Source organism: Apodemus sylvaticus, chromosome 12 (genome assembly GCF_947179515.1).
Source record: "Apodemus sylvaticus chromosome 12, mApoSyl1.1, whole genome shotgun sequence".
Classification (NCBI taxonomy): domain Eukaryota; kingdom Metazoa; phylum Chordata; class Mammalia; order Rodentia; family Muridae; genus Apodemus; species Apodemus sylvaticus.
In genome coordinates this window covers 83,650,566-83,666,815 of record NC_067483.1, presented here as the reverse complement: position 1 = coordinate 83,666,815, position 16,250 = coordinate 83,650,566, and the positions used below count along the sequence as shown (strand labels likewise).

Genomic DNA, 16,250 nt, shown 5'->3' with positions numbered 1-16,250 from the left:
CAATTATAACCCCCACATGTATAATGTTTATATCATGAAAATACAATAATAGCAGAGATACCAAGTGACACAGTAACTTTATAGTGTATCTCAAGGTGTGTGTGTGTGCATTTGTATATGTGTATTTGCTCATGGGCATACATATATGCCTGCATGTGCATGGATGTATTTCTATACCTTTTCTATTATCGGAACATCAACCTCTACCTGCGAGACTTAGGATATTTCTGAAGCATTGAAGAATAAATGCAGGGCTGTGGGATTGATATGACTCTGCCTCTGCAATCCTTAGCCCTCTACTTGGGAATTTAGATCCTCATTCATATTTCCTGTTTCCTAAAATGGCACCATTCCTCCATCCTCCTTTTTAATGCTTAGAATGTTTAGCCAGGGTACAGAAAAGGGGGTTTCAGTGATCATGTGTCTAATTGTTGGGTTTTTTTTTTATGTTTTATCATCTGAGCTTTGAAATTCTCTTCAAAAACTTGGTTTGGGAATTTCTCAATACCAACATTCAGTACCAAGAGACTAAGAAAAAAAGAGGGAGAGCTCTCGTGAGATAGGCCATTGAACTTCTTGTGTCTTGTACCACACCACAGACACTGAATTTTTGTGGGATGCTTCAGGAGAAGAAAACCATGAAGAATGACCTTTGTGTCAGTTTTACCACCTGCTTGTAGGATGCTTGTCTTCCATTCTCCCCTGCTTATAAAAATGGAATAACAGACAAGTCCTGTGGCTTTGCAGAAGCAGTGTGAAGAGTGGATTTCATATCCCTGCCTGTTTTGCTTAGCACAGATCAATTGGAAACCCATCCTCTGAGTGGGAGGAAGAAGAAGAGACTACAGGTTCCTAGGGCCCCAGGGGAACAGAGGACAGGTGATGGCTGTTTCAGTACTATAAGGTTTTCAGCAGTGAGTTAAGTGCAATGAGACATTCAAAACAGGCAGCTCCTGCAATGGTAACTGCTCTTATTTTATGAGACTATTGTTTTCTGTCTTTTCATTTCAGTGACGTTTTGACTAGGTTTAGAGTAACAAAACCAAAAGGCCATATTCAGGCAGAAGGCTTACAGATGGCAGTGAACCAATGGGTGTGGGTAACCTAGTTGCCTTCCTTAGGTATTTATTTTCTATGTCTGAATGGTGCAAAGGGGGGGGTGTTATATGCTCACCATCGTATCAGCTTAAGGAGCCCTTGGATATCTGACTAAAAGCTTTGCAAAATACTTGATTTTTTCACCGGTGCATTTAATTTTGGTGGTATTAATATATATCTCTTTAGTTTAGAAACCAGCCAGCTACTAGCTAAAGGGTATTTGTGTAAGATTGCAGATCAGTATTGGAAAAAAATGATTAAACAAATCTTCCTTGATAGAATTATTTAGAGGAAAAAGTTAATGTTTTTTTCATAGAGGGAGAAAATAATTCTCCTATATATTCTCTCCCTATAATCGTTAATTAAATTTGATTCTCACTAAAACAAGACAGTCAGTGCCAGCACCTGCTCTGAGGGGTCTGGTTTGCATGCTTCTACATTGAAATAAAGATAAATGCTTTGGGTAAACCACTGACTTGTAGTTTGACTTGTTGATATAGAAAGACTTTTAGAATTGTATCACTGTAGTCAATAGGCTTATTTAAATGAAAAGGAGACCTGATTTAATTATTGACAGACATAATTTCAAGATTAGTCACCTAGTTGGAAGCTATACTGAGTGTGTATATTTAACGTGGCCTCAGCATTTACTTCAACAATAATCCACAAGGTATAGACATCCATGTGGAAAATATGACAATGTTGGCTTTCACTGCTACTGTAACATGCCATTAAATGTCTACCCTAAAGACATATTTTTCCTAAAGAAATGGGGAAGCTAACTATTTCTTTCCTAAACACAGGACCAGCAAAGCTGTCTTCACCTATAGAGAATAGGAAGCAGCAGGCCTGAGTCGCCAATGTATAACATCTAAGATTTATACTTGTGTCCCAAGATTTCCTAAATTATATCATTGCAGTGGTCTTCAGGATTGCTTGTAAAAACTCTATAAACCAACTCTACTAAACACCTCTGTTGTTCTTATAACCTTTTATATTTATTCAAGTTTTTCTTTACGTACTTATATATTTATTTTTGAGACAAGGTCTGATTCTGTAGCCTTGAGTATGTTAGAAATCAAGTTACTCCTGACTCAACCTCCCAAGTGCAGGAACCACAGGCAGGTATCACTCTATCCAGCTTACAGCATTTAAAATCAAGAACAAAATTATCTGAGTATTAAGATTTTTAGTGAGCAGTGATCAAAATAATTTCAAGATCCTAGCTTTACCAAGGATCACTCTTCTTTTTTGTTTTTATTAGATATATTATTTACTTACATTTCAAATGATTTCCCCTTTCCTGGTTCCCCACTCCCCAAAAGTACCATAAGCCCTCTTCCCTCCCCCTGTTCCCCAATCAACCCCCTCCTACTTCCCTGTCAGTATTCCCCTATAGGATCACTCTTCTAATTCCCATAGCTGAATAGAGAGATAAAGTACCACAGAAGCAGCCTGGCAAGTCCAAGAAATGCACCCTTGATACTAAGGGTAATATGTCCTGCTGCCCACAAAGCTGTGAGGGCACCTGTCTGGCTATGGCCCTGCTGCTGCCTCTGCTGAGCATAGTGGCCACACTGTTACCTTCCTTTCGGCCATGCTGTTTTTCCCCTTATTCCTTTTCAGACTCCCTGGCTCAGGCCAGTACTTCAATACAGTCTGCTACCTGCTGCCTTCTTACTGGAATTGTTCTTTCCACTAATGTTGAAAGAATAGAAAATACAGCCTAACTCCAGCTTTCTAAGGAGCCCCAAACACTTCACATTCCAGAGCCCGCCCTTTGTTCAGAGCTAGGCAAAAAGGCCTTGAATAGGTGATCCTGGCCCCACAAGGTAACTGGAAATGAGCTAAGCTTATCTTGCTTCTGTAAACTTACGCCATTACCCCTATCCAGGAGTTCACACAGCTATAGACTCCAAGAAAATAGGAAACAAATTGGTCCACTGAGCTTGGGCTCCGATAATTTAAACTGATTGGCCTAAAAACCATGGAGTGGTACAAATCGATTGGCTCGCATTTCCCCGGCTCTCCACTGCTAAAAAATGATTGGTTTGTGATTTGCAGGCTTTGTTGTAAACTTATAAAAGCTGTAGCAATTCGGCACTCGGGGTCCACAGTCCTCTACCCCTGCCCAGTGTACGGCTGTGGAACCCAGAATTCTGGAATACAGAAATTCTCATGTTATTGCATCAAGACCGTTTCTCGCGAGTGATTTGGGTATCGCCTTCCAAGGTGTAGGGTTGGGTTTTTTTTTTTTTTACCAGTGATGTTTTACAGAGTCTCTGGGCTCTTCTGTGGTAGCCAACTTTCCTGTCTTCATCTCCATCCCCTTCTTAGAACCAATAACTTTACAGAGACAAAGCTTAGGGTAGAACTAAGAGGCAAGAAATACATCTTTCTTGAATGTGGTGGCTCTTGAGTGCCAGGAGCACGTCCTGATGCTCTGCATTTACTTTCAAAAACAGTTTCTTCTTGGGAAGTTCATTGTACCTCATGTTTCTGCCCTCAACCCTTTATACCCTTCCCAGGGTGCATCAGTTCCTTGGAATCCATACATAATCCTCCCCTGGTGCTTCTGCCTAGTGAGTTCTTCATTGTCTGAAATCTTCATGGGTAGCAAAGGTAGATGGCTCAGGAAGGGTATAGCATCACTACCGGGTCTCATATCCTGGAAACTCACACTAGGGAATAGCTGCGATGCAATGTAACATCCTCACTATAGACTACTAACACACGCATGCACGCACATGCGCAGGCACGCATGCACGCACACACAAGAGCCTCTTCCCCTCTCACTGTTTCACTTCCTATCTACAGAGATGTGAAGAGCTGAGCAATCTCCTCCGAAATGGGCCCCTGTCATGGGCTGTGCTGCCACAGGCCCCAATCAACAGGGTCAAACAGCCATAGGGTGAAAGAACAAGACAAGAAACCCATTTTCTTTTACTTAGTGCTTAGTCTCTGGTATTTTGCCATAGAGAAGGAAAGCCAACTAATAGAAATAGACTAAAGCACATTGATTCACTCGATATTTTTTTTTAAGGAAGATGTCTTCAATACATAAAAATAACTTCATATAGAAATGTTAGTTTTATAATTTTTGAGTCATATATTATTAAGCTACATTTCAATAATTATAATTTGCAAGAAACATTTTGAAGAATAATTTAAAGAGTGAATTTTCACAATCCAAATAGGGTAACTTATGATTTGTTTAGGAAAAGTGCTTAATATTTATTTTTTAGAGTTAATTAAGTAAGGTAAAATGTAAGCGTAAAAGATGAACTGGTTTTAGGGATATCTTAGAATTTCTTTTTAGAAGTCACAGTATAAGAGATGTTTTTGTGGATCTTATAATCATCCCGTGAGTATTCAAGTTGCTTAAACTGAAAACAAATTGGGGATCCTTCTGGCTTTGTGCAGGGAAAATGATACCAAAGGGCACTGTGGACAATAGAATTCCAGAGGTTACAATGGCGTAAGATTTAAGTTTAATGGAACCTTGAAGGATAGTGAGTCATACCTGTATCTATCCTTTTTGAACTTACAAAAGCTCTAAGAAATCAAATGAAGGCAGATAAAGTCCTTGATTTTGACTGGAGTCAAAGGACCACCTTGATTACTTTTGAAAGGCATCTAAACATTCAGTTCTTTTTGTCTTTTTTTTTTTTAAGTCAATGGGACTTCCTCTCTTCCTCTTTTGGCATGTTTAAGCTTTGATTATCTTACATCTGCAAATTATGTAAAAATCATTTCCTATTGTTTTATGAGAAAAGAAATGCTGTCTATTGCCTGAAGTTACATTGAAGGGGTTACCTGGAAGGGAGGTAGGGATGTATGGGAGGGCAGCAGAAAAGAGACCAAGGCAATACCTGCTGTTCAAGGGCTCAAAGTTTAATGGACGACTCCAAATATATATGGGAGAGGGGGTGTGGAACCCTTCCCCCAAAGGCTGGAAACTCTATGCAGAACCAGTTCGGTTGCTCTGGGGGTGGCTAGTGTTTTTCAGGAAACTGCAGGTCCTTGAAGAACAATAGGCTTCACCTTGATCTGAGCACTACACCCTAGGTGGAGGGGATTATGGCTAATGCAGGAGTTCCTGCTCAAAGGCTGGGAGAGGAACTTCACCTTGGGTCAATGTCAAGTTCCTGCCAGGTGGCACAGCACTCCAATAAGGCTCTCTACAATCTATTTTATTACATGCAAAAAAAAAAAAAGCACAGAAAGCACTAGAAAATAAACACACTTTAAGATTCCTTAATTCTGATACATTTAGGCATGTTGTAGTTTCAGGCTCATTGCTGTGATAAAATGTCCTGGCATAAAGCTACTTAGAGAAGAAAAGATTTATTTTGCTTACAATCCCAGCTCACAGTTCATTTCTGCAGGGAAGTCAAAGTGGAAATTTAAAGTGTCACACCCATAGTTAACAGTGGAGAGAAGATAATATTTATATAAATCCAATAAATGGGTTCTTCCTAGCTTGTTTTCAGCCAGCTTCCTCCTCTCATACATGACTAAGGACTGCTTCCCTCTCCCAGCCTAGGGAATGGTACCACCTACAATGGACATGTCTTCCTGTATCAGTGATCTGTCAAGATAATTCCTCATTAAGACTCTTTCTGCCATCTTGGCACCTGTGGAGGCCTGCTGGGAACAGGACTTCTGAAAGCAAGTATGTCTGGAAGGCTGTGGTGCAAGGCCACTTTTGCTGGCTATAAGTGAGATCTCTGGAACCAAAGAGAGCACACGGTTCTTCTTAAAATCAAAGGTGTCTATGCCTGAGATGAAACTGAGTTCTACTTAGGCAAGAGATGTGCTTATGTGTATAAAGCAAAAAACAATACAGTGACTCCTAGAGTGATCTGGGGAAAAGTAACTTGGGCCCACGGAAACAGTAGCATGGTCCGTGCCAAATTCCTAAGAAACCTTCCTGCAAAGGCCATTGAGCACAGAATCCATATGATGCTGTACCCATCCCGGATTTAAATTAATGAAGAGTAAATAAATAAGAGTAGATTTGTAAAAAAAAAAAAAAAAAAAGAAAGAAAGAAAGAAAGAAAGAAAGAAAGAAAGAAAGAAAGAAAGAAAGAAAGAAAGAAAGAAAGACTCTCTTCCTAGGCATATGAAGTTCATAGGTAAAACTAACCAGTGTAAGCCTTAACTAGGCAAACACCCAAATAAGGAAGTCTTGAATAATAAGGGAACCTATTATATCACATAAAAACTTTGTTGGACTGATAATTCAGTAGCTTCACAGCAAGGTTGAGGTCCCTAAATTCTTCTGTTTCTACAATGTCCCAACCAAATAATAGTCCCAGATGTTAAAATGCCATCAGTAGCATCCTCAATGAGAAAACCAGTAATGGCTGGTTTACCACCTGTCTTTATGTCCCTGGCCAGAACTATACAAGACCATTTCTAAACTAATTGTTGGGAAGGGAAACTGCAAACCTTCCATTCTAGGCTAGGGGCAAGGTGAACTTTGAAATGTGGGGCTGGTTAAAAACATCAAACTGGGAACCTCTTCTCAATGACGATGGTAGAGGGACTGATGGAGTAATTTAGGGGGTCTTTGTGGTATGTTTTTATCTTTCTCCACCTCAAATTGTCTACAAAAGTTAGGAGATACATAAACCTGTAATGCATGCATGCTTATACATGTGAACAAGCACCCATGAATAAGTAATTGTGTCTGATTTGATAGATTACTTATAGGCATCTTGAGACCTTAAAAAGTAACAACAAGAAAATATATCTTATATTTAATAATGTGTGATCCATTATATTTTAGGTATTTGAAAAAATAGCAGTTTTAGTAACTATTCACTATTACAGTATATAATCCTATTGTGTTACTATTCTGTGTTAGACTCTTGTTCCCTGAACTTGTTTGGGGGGGGGGGCGATATGTATACTTGCTTGCTACTGGATAAAGGGTGTGATCAAAATATTACCTACCCTCTTATGGATAACATCCTAGATGGTGGATGTCCACACTGTTAGCCTAAAGGCAGGCTCAGAATTTGAAGTGACTGATGATGAATTGTGTTTTGAGTGTTTTTCATTGAGGTTCTTGGGAGGTAACAAGAACCAGGTTTTGGTTTCCAGTAAAGAGCTAGAAATCTGCATGAGGCTCCAGAAGTTGAGGACGTAGGAGGGGTCAGCACAGGACAGACAAGATGAACAACTGAGCTGCTTCATTTCATCATAGTCTACCATCTTTCATAGTCTACCATAAGTTCAAGTCTCACTATCTCTATTCACAGTGCTATTAAAGTTTGATTATCTTCTCTTCCCATTGTTCTATTGAATTCATTCAATGCAATTTCATCATTCAATAAATACCTTCATTGAACAAGCAAACATTTGAAAAATAAATCCTTTGTATTATTCCCTGCCCCTCCCCACCCCCGAGCACACAAAACGTTTTGTAGCCTAAAAGATGTAATGTTGGGATTTTTCTGTTTCCTTGCCTTAGTCCTCAGCATTTCAGATCTCTCAATTCCAGTAAGAAGTGTTTGGCTTCAAGATAAATATAGAAATGTTTGGCTTACTCCATTTCTATTATTAACATTTGCCATTAAGAATGTACAGTGTCTGTGTCAATGAAATAGGAGGAGAGTGGGCCCTAAGGAAGACTGCAATCACAGGACAGCTAGTGGGGAGAAGAGAGACTGTTGAGAGTTATAGGTTTAGAGCAGCAGCTAGAGCTGTGGTGTGATGTTTGCTGGTGGGCGGGAGGTGACACCCAGCTGTTTTGCTCTCTGCTTAGGGCTTTGTTCTGAGACTTTTCATAGGCTGTATAGGTTTGCTGGGTATACTTTAGTATCTCTCAAAAGAGAGTAATTTCTTCTGTTCTCTTTTAAATCTGCCAATGCAGCAAAGAGAAGGAAAAAAATAAAACCTCATGTCAGTGTTACCAAGTCTGACAACTGTCAGTCATTAATCTCTCTTGTTGGTAGTTAGAAAAAGACAGGGAAAGAAAAATCTAGAAGTAATAGTTTTCCATGAATGATATGAATACAAACTTTCTTTTCATTTTATATAAACATATAGTCTGCCTTCTGTATTTTTGGATTCTGATCCATGGATTTAGCCAACTTTGAGTCAAAGTTACTGAGGGAAAAAGTGCCCTATGAACATGCAGACTTTCCCTCTCATTGTCATTGTCCTCTAGACCAATGCTGTGACCCTTCAATATAGTTCCTCAACTTGTAGTGACCCCAAGCATAAGTCTACTTTATGTTTTTTCTATTCCTAACTGCAATTTTGCTACTTTTATAAATAACTAATATAAATATCAGATCTGCAGGATATCTGATATGAAACCCTCAGAGGGGTCACGACTCACAGGTTGAGAACCACTGTCCCCACTGTAATGACTATCTTTGTTGAAATCACATTTATTAGAAAGGAGTAACCTAGAGAAAAGTAATAAATGTGGAGATTTGAGGTTAGATGCAAATAGGACACTTTGAAGGATTTGTCATCCATAAACCTTAATGCTAAAGAGAGTCTGATACTGCCCAGGAATGGCTATATTTAGGTTTTAAAGAAGTGAGCTGACTTAATGTTGAATAATACTGTGTTTGGTAGTAGGCGTATGGATTCTGATGTTAAAGATGTATGGATGTAGATGCAGCTAGAGATAGAAGTTAAGATACAGATAGCTAGGATTTTTCTGTACTTTTAACATAGTCCTTTTATTAGTAAATTTTACCTCTCAATTCTCTCTACCTTTATATCTGTTGAAATTCCTTCTCAGCAGTTACCATTCTTTCTGTTAATTTATGTTTTCTGTGGAAACTACTTGTTACATGTTAAAGGCTAAGAAAAAAGAAACATCCACACATCTCCCTGAGTCGTTTTCTCTCAGATGTTAGTAAGTAACTCATACATGAAATAAATTATCTCATCAAGGACTAGAGCTGGAAATCAAAGAATAGAAGAGCTTTTAATGTTCTAGAAATGATACTTAGTAAACACTGAAGAATATAGGTATGGTGGCTTATCCCTGTAAACTTACTAGTGGAGAGTCTGAGGCAGGAGGATTATCATGAGTTGGAAGCCAGCCTGAACTGCAATGTCAAACTTTATTTCAAATAACAACAAAACAAAAAATATAAAATATTAGTGAGGATACAGAGAAATGCGATGTTTCATTGTTGTCTAATAATTTAACATTGTACATCAAGAGTTAACAGTGCTAATATTCTTTGGCTCTCAAGTCTTTCCCTCTTTCAGTCATTTACCTAGTAGTGATGTTAGTGCAAGTAACGTTCTTCATCTTGAAGGTGTCCCACTGATGATGGTCAAGTTGGTGGCTGTGTTGAGCCTCGGTTCTGGGACTAAGCAATATGCCAGCCACGCATGATCTAATTTTAAAATTATAATTGTGATGAAGCAAAGAACAGCTGTGGAGAGGGGAAAATATGCGAGATCCATTGGGGAAATACCCATTAGAAGGTATTGTTAGATCAGCAGCAGTCTTAATGGAAAGGGGAAAGAATTCAATAACCTCCAACAGGGACTTTCAAATGAATGCCAGTACTTCTAGGCAAGGGAATACAACTGAACAGTTGAAATGGTAATAGCATACGATTTTGCAAATTAATTTTGATAGTTTTTTTAAAAGAAAAAGTCTAATATATTTTGCATATTTTATAGCTTGTCTGAATGTAAGGCTACATTCAACATAGATGAAATAAAAAGAAGGATATATTCCCAAATATTGACAATGCTTATTCCCAAATGTTCAAATTAAGAATAAATATGCATTCTAACAGCACCACAATTATGGATGCCTCATAAAGGGAAGTTTTTAAAAAATGTTATTGAACTATTTTTTTAAACTATAGCCATTCTTTTGCCACCTACAAGGATAGCCACCCTTACTAAATTCTCCAATTATTTTTCCAAGACCATGGTATGTGGTGCTTTATAAATAATTGCTGAGTAAATAAATATGTACAAGTACAAAAGAAAGTATTAACTACTCCTTTGTATGCCAAGTGTCAGTACTTAAAATATATGCTATCCCAATTAACGGCTCAGTAACAGCTTGGCAGGGTGAAAATTTTTCATGACCAGTAAACAGGCTTAGAGAAATTAGATAATGTATTTAAATAGATAAGGATGGGGACTTAAGCCCCAGCCTGTTGCATTGAATGTTAGGTCTCAATTTTATTACCTCAGCATCAGCCCTACTTGTCCAGCTCCTGGCAAGTTAAGTCTGTGGGGCATTTTCACACACACACACACACACACACACACACACACAGTGTGACTCATAAATAAATTATTTTTTATAAAAGAGGAACATCTTTTGGGATGCTTTTAGGTAATTTGGATTTGAGAAGTCATTTCTCTTTTATTAGTAAAATATAATGTTAGTCAGTTTCCTATTGTGAGATAAAATTATCTCCAAAAGAAGAAAGAGGTTTGGAGTTGGGGCAGTGGGTCAGGGAGGACAGTTGCCTAACGTGTCTCCAAGCCCTGGGTTCAATCTCCAGCTCCACATGGAGTCAGAAGGAAAGATGTTCTTTATGACATCCAGGAGACAAGAAGGGGACACGTTCCCATGTCCCTTGGACCAGCACTCTCCATATGGCCTTACTTTCTCCTTTAAAGATGCCCCTTCTCAAACTTCTACTGCATCTCGGGAGCACCAACTCATGTTTGGGCTTTTTTGTTTGTTTGTATATTTTGTTGTTTTTGTTTTTGGAGGAGCACCAAGCTGAGACCAACTCCATAAGACATTTGGGGGACTTTGGGGGAGGGTGTATTGCAGATCCAAGGTCTAATATTACAGCATGAACAAGGCCTAATTTGATGTAGGTGAATATTAAGAAATTGTTAATAGTTTGTAAAACATGACAGCAGAATATAGTTTTAAACATGTCAACTATTTACAAGGATTATTTGGCACATGTAAGTGGGGTGTCATGGGGTGGAAACAGAGTATGTAGCTTAGTAGTAAAACGTGTATTTGACACGCAGAAGGCCCAGAGCTCAACACCCATGCTTAGTTTGTTTTCTATTGAGGTGCTAAAACATTAACCAAGACCAATTTTGGGAGGAAAGGGTTTATTTGGTTTCCATGTCCCAGGTCATAATCTATCCCTGAGACAAGTCAGAGCAAAATGTCAATGGAGGACCTGGAGTCAAGGGTTAAAGCAGGGGCCAGGGAAAATGCTGCTTTTTGGATTGGCCACCATGAATCACTCAGTCTAATACCATCCAGGACTACCTGTGTAGGTGATGATACCTCCCACAGTGGCCTGGGCCCACGGCAATCAAAGCATACTCCGTAGATTTGCCTGCAGGCCAATCTGATGGAGGTTTTTTCCTCAATTGAGGGCCCCTCTACCCAGATGACTCTAGTTGGTGTCAATTTGACAAGAAACCAGCCAATACAGCCCAGCACTATAAAAACAACAAAATAACAACAACAAAAGCAAACCAAGTCAACTCAAACAAACAAACATCCCCACCAAAGCAGTAACAAAAGAGGAGAAAGCACAAACACTGGCCCCTAGGAGACCTGGATGTTGGTCTCAGCTGAGTAGCGTGACATCTGTACTGTTACAGTTTGAACTGCATGTCTTAGAGCTCTGGGGCCAATCACTTGCCAAGTCAGAACTTCATATCTTATATAGGAGCACACATCCTAGGCAGCTCATGAGCTTGTGCAGAGACTCCACTGTCTCTGACTCTCTCCATCTGTCATCAGCTTCTACAGTGTGTGGACCCTTTTCTTCCAAGACAAGACCACTTTTTTTCAACTGCAGGATGGCAGATATGCAAGAAGTGGATCTCCTCCTCCTCCCTGTTGGCTAGAGATTGTATCACTGTAAACCCCACTCACCTCATTGTCTAGAGCTTAGTCAGTGCACATCTCATAACAAGGGAAGCTAGATAGCTGTGTGCCTTTCTCTTAGGAGAGAAACACAGTTGGGAATCCATGCCACGATTTTCTAAGGGTCCTTAGGTCCTTAGATCCTAGTACTCTGTGATTCTTTAGTTACCTCTAAGAACACCTGTTTTGTGCATGTGTGTGTGCGTGTGTGTATGTGTGTGTGTGTGTGCGTGTGTGTGTGTGTGTGTGTGTGTTGCACATATGGAAACAAAAGGAGAGAATTAAAATGAGAATATAAGTAATTTTTAAAGCTGCCATTCTACTTAATCATTCAGGTAAAACAATCTTTTAAAAGTCGGATGAAGTGCAAAGAACCAGAAATGCCTTTGTAGAAACTGGCAGCAGGCACATAATCAAGCAATGTTTGATAAGGCTGCAGTAGAAGCTGTTAAATTTTTACCTTATATGACATTAATGAACAGAAACTTACATTTCGAAAGAATTATTGAAAGGAGTGTCAGCTTGTGCCCACTGAAGTCAAAACTGGCATTTTCAAGAGTAATTATATGGAATAATATTTCCTTCAAAGCTGCCTTCTGTCGTGGGAGAGCAGAAAATTCAAGCAAGACAGGTCTTTCCCTCCTCCTCCTGGCTTTATCTGCCTTCTGCAGTTAAAAAAGACAATTAAGCCTATTTTAGTTGGCTGACTTTTTTCCCCATTGGAAAAAAAAATTCAGGAAGGCGTGTAATTCAGAGTTCTGAGACACTGTTGTGGCCCGAGAAGCATCCCTGGCTGTGTAGCAGGCACACTAAAGAGAGCAATGCTTTTCCTGCCGGTGATAGTTGCAAAAGCAAAAGGCAGCATTGGAATGTAAGTACTCACAATAATTTCTCTACTTACATTTTACCACTTTGATGCTCAGAGTTAATGGGGAGTGTTGTGGCTCTATAATTTAACCCAGAATATGGCATGTTAGTACTTTATGCTAATACTTTTTCTATTTTTTTATAACAGTGAATTATGATTATAAATAGCATATTCAGTACTTTGGTATTTCTAACATGTTAATGAATAATGTGAATGTCGGTTCTCTGAGGCGGTGTTTTCTGAGCCACTGAGAGTCTGAGTCCAGATGAGGCTGGGTTGGACTGCTGGGCCATGGTTATTAGAAATGCAAATCACACTAATCATATTTACTCTCTGAGTCTTTTCTTTTCTCATTCACCATCCCATTATTTTTTCCATATTTCTCCTTCACCCACTTTCTCATTCAGAGATTTTCCTTGAACACGCACATGTCTGTAACAAGATTATGTTAAAGGCATTCCAAAATAGAAATAACAGCTGAGCAATAGTGAATGGATTATATCACGTCTAATTTTAGAAGGGTTGCTCCGTCTTTGCCTGTGTTTCTGCCTGGGATTCTGCTGGGTCTGTTTGGCTGTTTTCACTTTCGTATTTGTTTGGAATCCAGTTCTTCTAGGACTTTCCCTTTTTTCTCTTCTTGAAAAAGGGGGAGGGGAAAGAAACCAGTAGATCAGTGCAGGAGGAATCTGAGCTGGTACAGCTCAAGACCCACACTGGGCTTGGAGTGCCAGGTTCTGGTGGACGACCCTGGAGCTACAAAATGAGTGGGTGATTGGGGAGAGGCTTGGAGATTGAGCAGTAGAAAGGGTGGTCCCTTCTTCTAGAGGGAGAGATCTGGATAATTTGTTAAATCTGACTTTTGGTCTAGGCTTATGGGTCTGACTTGGCCAAATGATGTTTCCGTGTGTGGAAACATCTCTTAAAGTAGATGGAGTAATAACATTATCTTTTTAATGCCTTTCAAATCCAGTCACTACGGTGACGGTATAGGCTCTGGCTTTGGCTGCGGGTCTTGAGGACTGACTATGGCATGATTATAGAGAGAAAACTGACAAATGAGAGCTCTGGGAAACAAGCACACCAACTGCAGCAGACAAGGCAGCAGACAGCACCTGACACTGATGGGGTGGCTCAGGGGCTGCTTCCTCTCCAGACTGAATTTTCACTTGGACTTGGTGGAGCTTTGAAGTAAGTTGCAGTTTAGGACAGATCCACATGAGTGGAAATAACAGACTGAAAGAATATACCGAAGCAGGTGTGGGAAACTTGGATGTTTTATCATAAAAGTTAAAAAGAGCAATATATTATTACCATGTTACCCAATGGTTCTTGACTCTCAGCGAGATTTCAGCCTGATATCCTCATAGGAATTTGTGAATGCAAGTTAGTGTATGTAACCTTCTTAGTGTCCAACCTTTGAAAGGGCACGGGTAGGCAGCTTACCCCCTGTTTTGTGGTCCCAGTGACTTGGGTGCTGTGGCTTGGTGGCCCTGCCCCGCTTCACAATAGAGTTCCACAATAGAGTTCCACCTGTAGCTAGCCTGGAAAAAGATCAAAATTTGGAATTTGAAGTGTGGCTTCTTCTGAGGGTACATTGTTAATGTACCATTGCAAAGGTGCCAGCTGAGTCATCGTAAGTTGGGGATGATCTGCATTCTGATAAAGAAAAGGACTGCAGGATGGAGAATGGAAGCTGAGACATGGATATCGTACTAGGACCTTCTTCACTATAATTAATGAGGAGGTGATGCTCTCTTTCTCTTGTCACAGCTCTGTGGATCTGTTTGTAGTCATTTTAGAACAATAGGTCATAAGCCTGGCAGGGTGGTATACAACTAAGAACTCCTCGTGGTGCCAGGTAGGTCTCTTATGTAAAGCCTGAAGTTGGGCAGCCTGGCTGGTTTCAGAATTGGCAGCGTAGGTGAGCAAGTGATCCCTGAGAGGGGGCGGCAGGAGTGACGGGAAACCTGTGTCCTCAGAGTCTGGGATAAGCTATTAGTACAGGGAGATAGTGGGAAGGAAGGGTTCTCCACTGCAGACCTACCTGTGTGTGCAATTAGGGACTGTCACACAGCAAAATGTGCCGGGTGTACAGAGAGGGGACTCAGTGGGTTGAGCGGTAGAAATAGCATCTCGTGTAACCTGTAGAAAGAATAAGTGTCAAAGGCTCACGTTAGAAACGGGAAGAGATGTGAGGAAGGATGCTTGACCTTAGAAATCAGAAAGAAAAACAGGAGGACATCAAGGTGAAGACAGGTTTATTAGAGGTCATGAATGAGAAAGGGTGAGGGGCTTTTGTTTGTTGGTTGGTTTTGTTTGTTTGGTTTGGCTTTTCTTTTCTTTTTTTCTTATTTTGTTTCTTTTGTTTTGTTTTGCTTTTGAGATGCCTGAAATGCCCTAAGAACCATAAATGAAAAAGCTCTTCGCTTTGTTCCATTCTGGCAGAGCTCAGTTGTGACAAGAGGCTGCAGTCTAGAATGCTAAGAAGGAGCTGGAGTGGACATGAATTAGACTACATCGAATTGTGAGCTTCTTCCCACTGGAACTCTGCATTTAGGGGGGCTGGCTCCAGGAAGAGGTGTCTTGGGTGGTGTCCCAGATAGGAGCAATGTCTCATTTGAGGCAGCTTGGGTATGGGTAATCTCCAACTGACCTATTCTGGGTGATGAGGGAGAGGGGTGATATGTTCTGACTCCCATGAGGCCCAGCCTGGTCACCAATGGGACATCTTTCTCAAAAGTCTTCTCTCATTGGTTCTCCTGGAGGGCCTTGGGCTAGCTTCTGGCCTTTTAGATAAAAGGGGAATCCTAATAGCAGTCACTTGGCTTTAACCGGGCTGCCCTCTTCTTCTGATTAACCCTTGTTGCTGACGATTGACTGGGCTGAGGTTTGCTGTGACATCAGACAGGAAATGCAGGAAAGGGTAAGCTAACCCCTTGTCATCCCTGTAGAGTTTTCCATGTTTACTTTTTTCCCCCCTTCAAGTCCATAGCTTATTCTTTTTTCTCATTCTAAAAGCAAAGTAGTGTGCACAGGCGGTGGCTGGGACATTAGGGCAGTAATGGGAAATGGCCAGGAATGACATTCTTAACATAATTTGGAAAACTGGGGGATCCTAAGAGAGCATATTAGTCATCTTTCTATTTCTGTAACAAATACCAGAGACAAGCAACTTAGTAAGAAGAAAGGTTTCCTTTGGCACCCAGTTTCAGTGGCTTCAGGTTGTGCCCATTGGCTTCATTGCTTGAGGCCCATGACAGCACAATGCATCACAGTCAGGAAGGAAGCCAGCTAAGGAAGATTGCTTGCCACGTGGTAGCAGAGACAACAAAGGATATCGATGAGAAGGGGTCCCTGTCCCAATATCTCCAACAAGGTCACACCCTCAGTGACCTAACTTCTTCCTACTAGTCCCAACCTTCT

At 40.3% G+C, this 16,250-nt stretch overlaps 1 protein-coding gene and 1 pseudogene across 1 annotated transcript in view; both read left to right on the top strand.

Moving 5' to 3' along the window:
• Pld5 (phospholipase D family member 5) overlaps window positions 1-16,250 on the top strand; it is a 321,195-nt gene that overhangs the window by 13,554 nt on the left and 291,391 nt on the right. The window lies entirely within an intron of this gene.
• LOC127697790 (60S ribosomal protein L35a-like) lies at window positions 5,729-6,087 on the top strand (annotated as a pseudogene).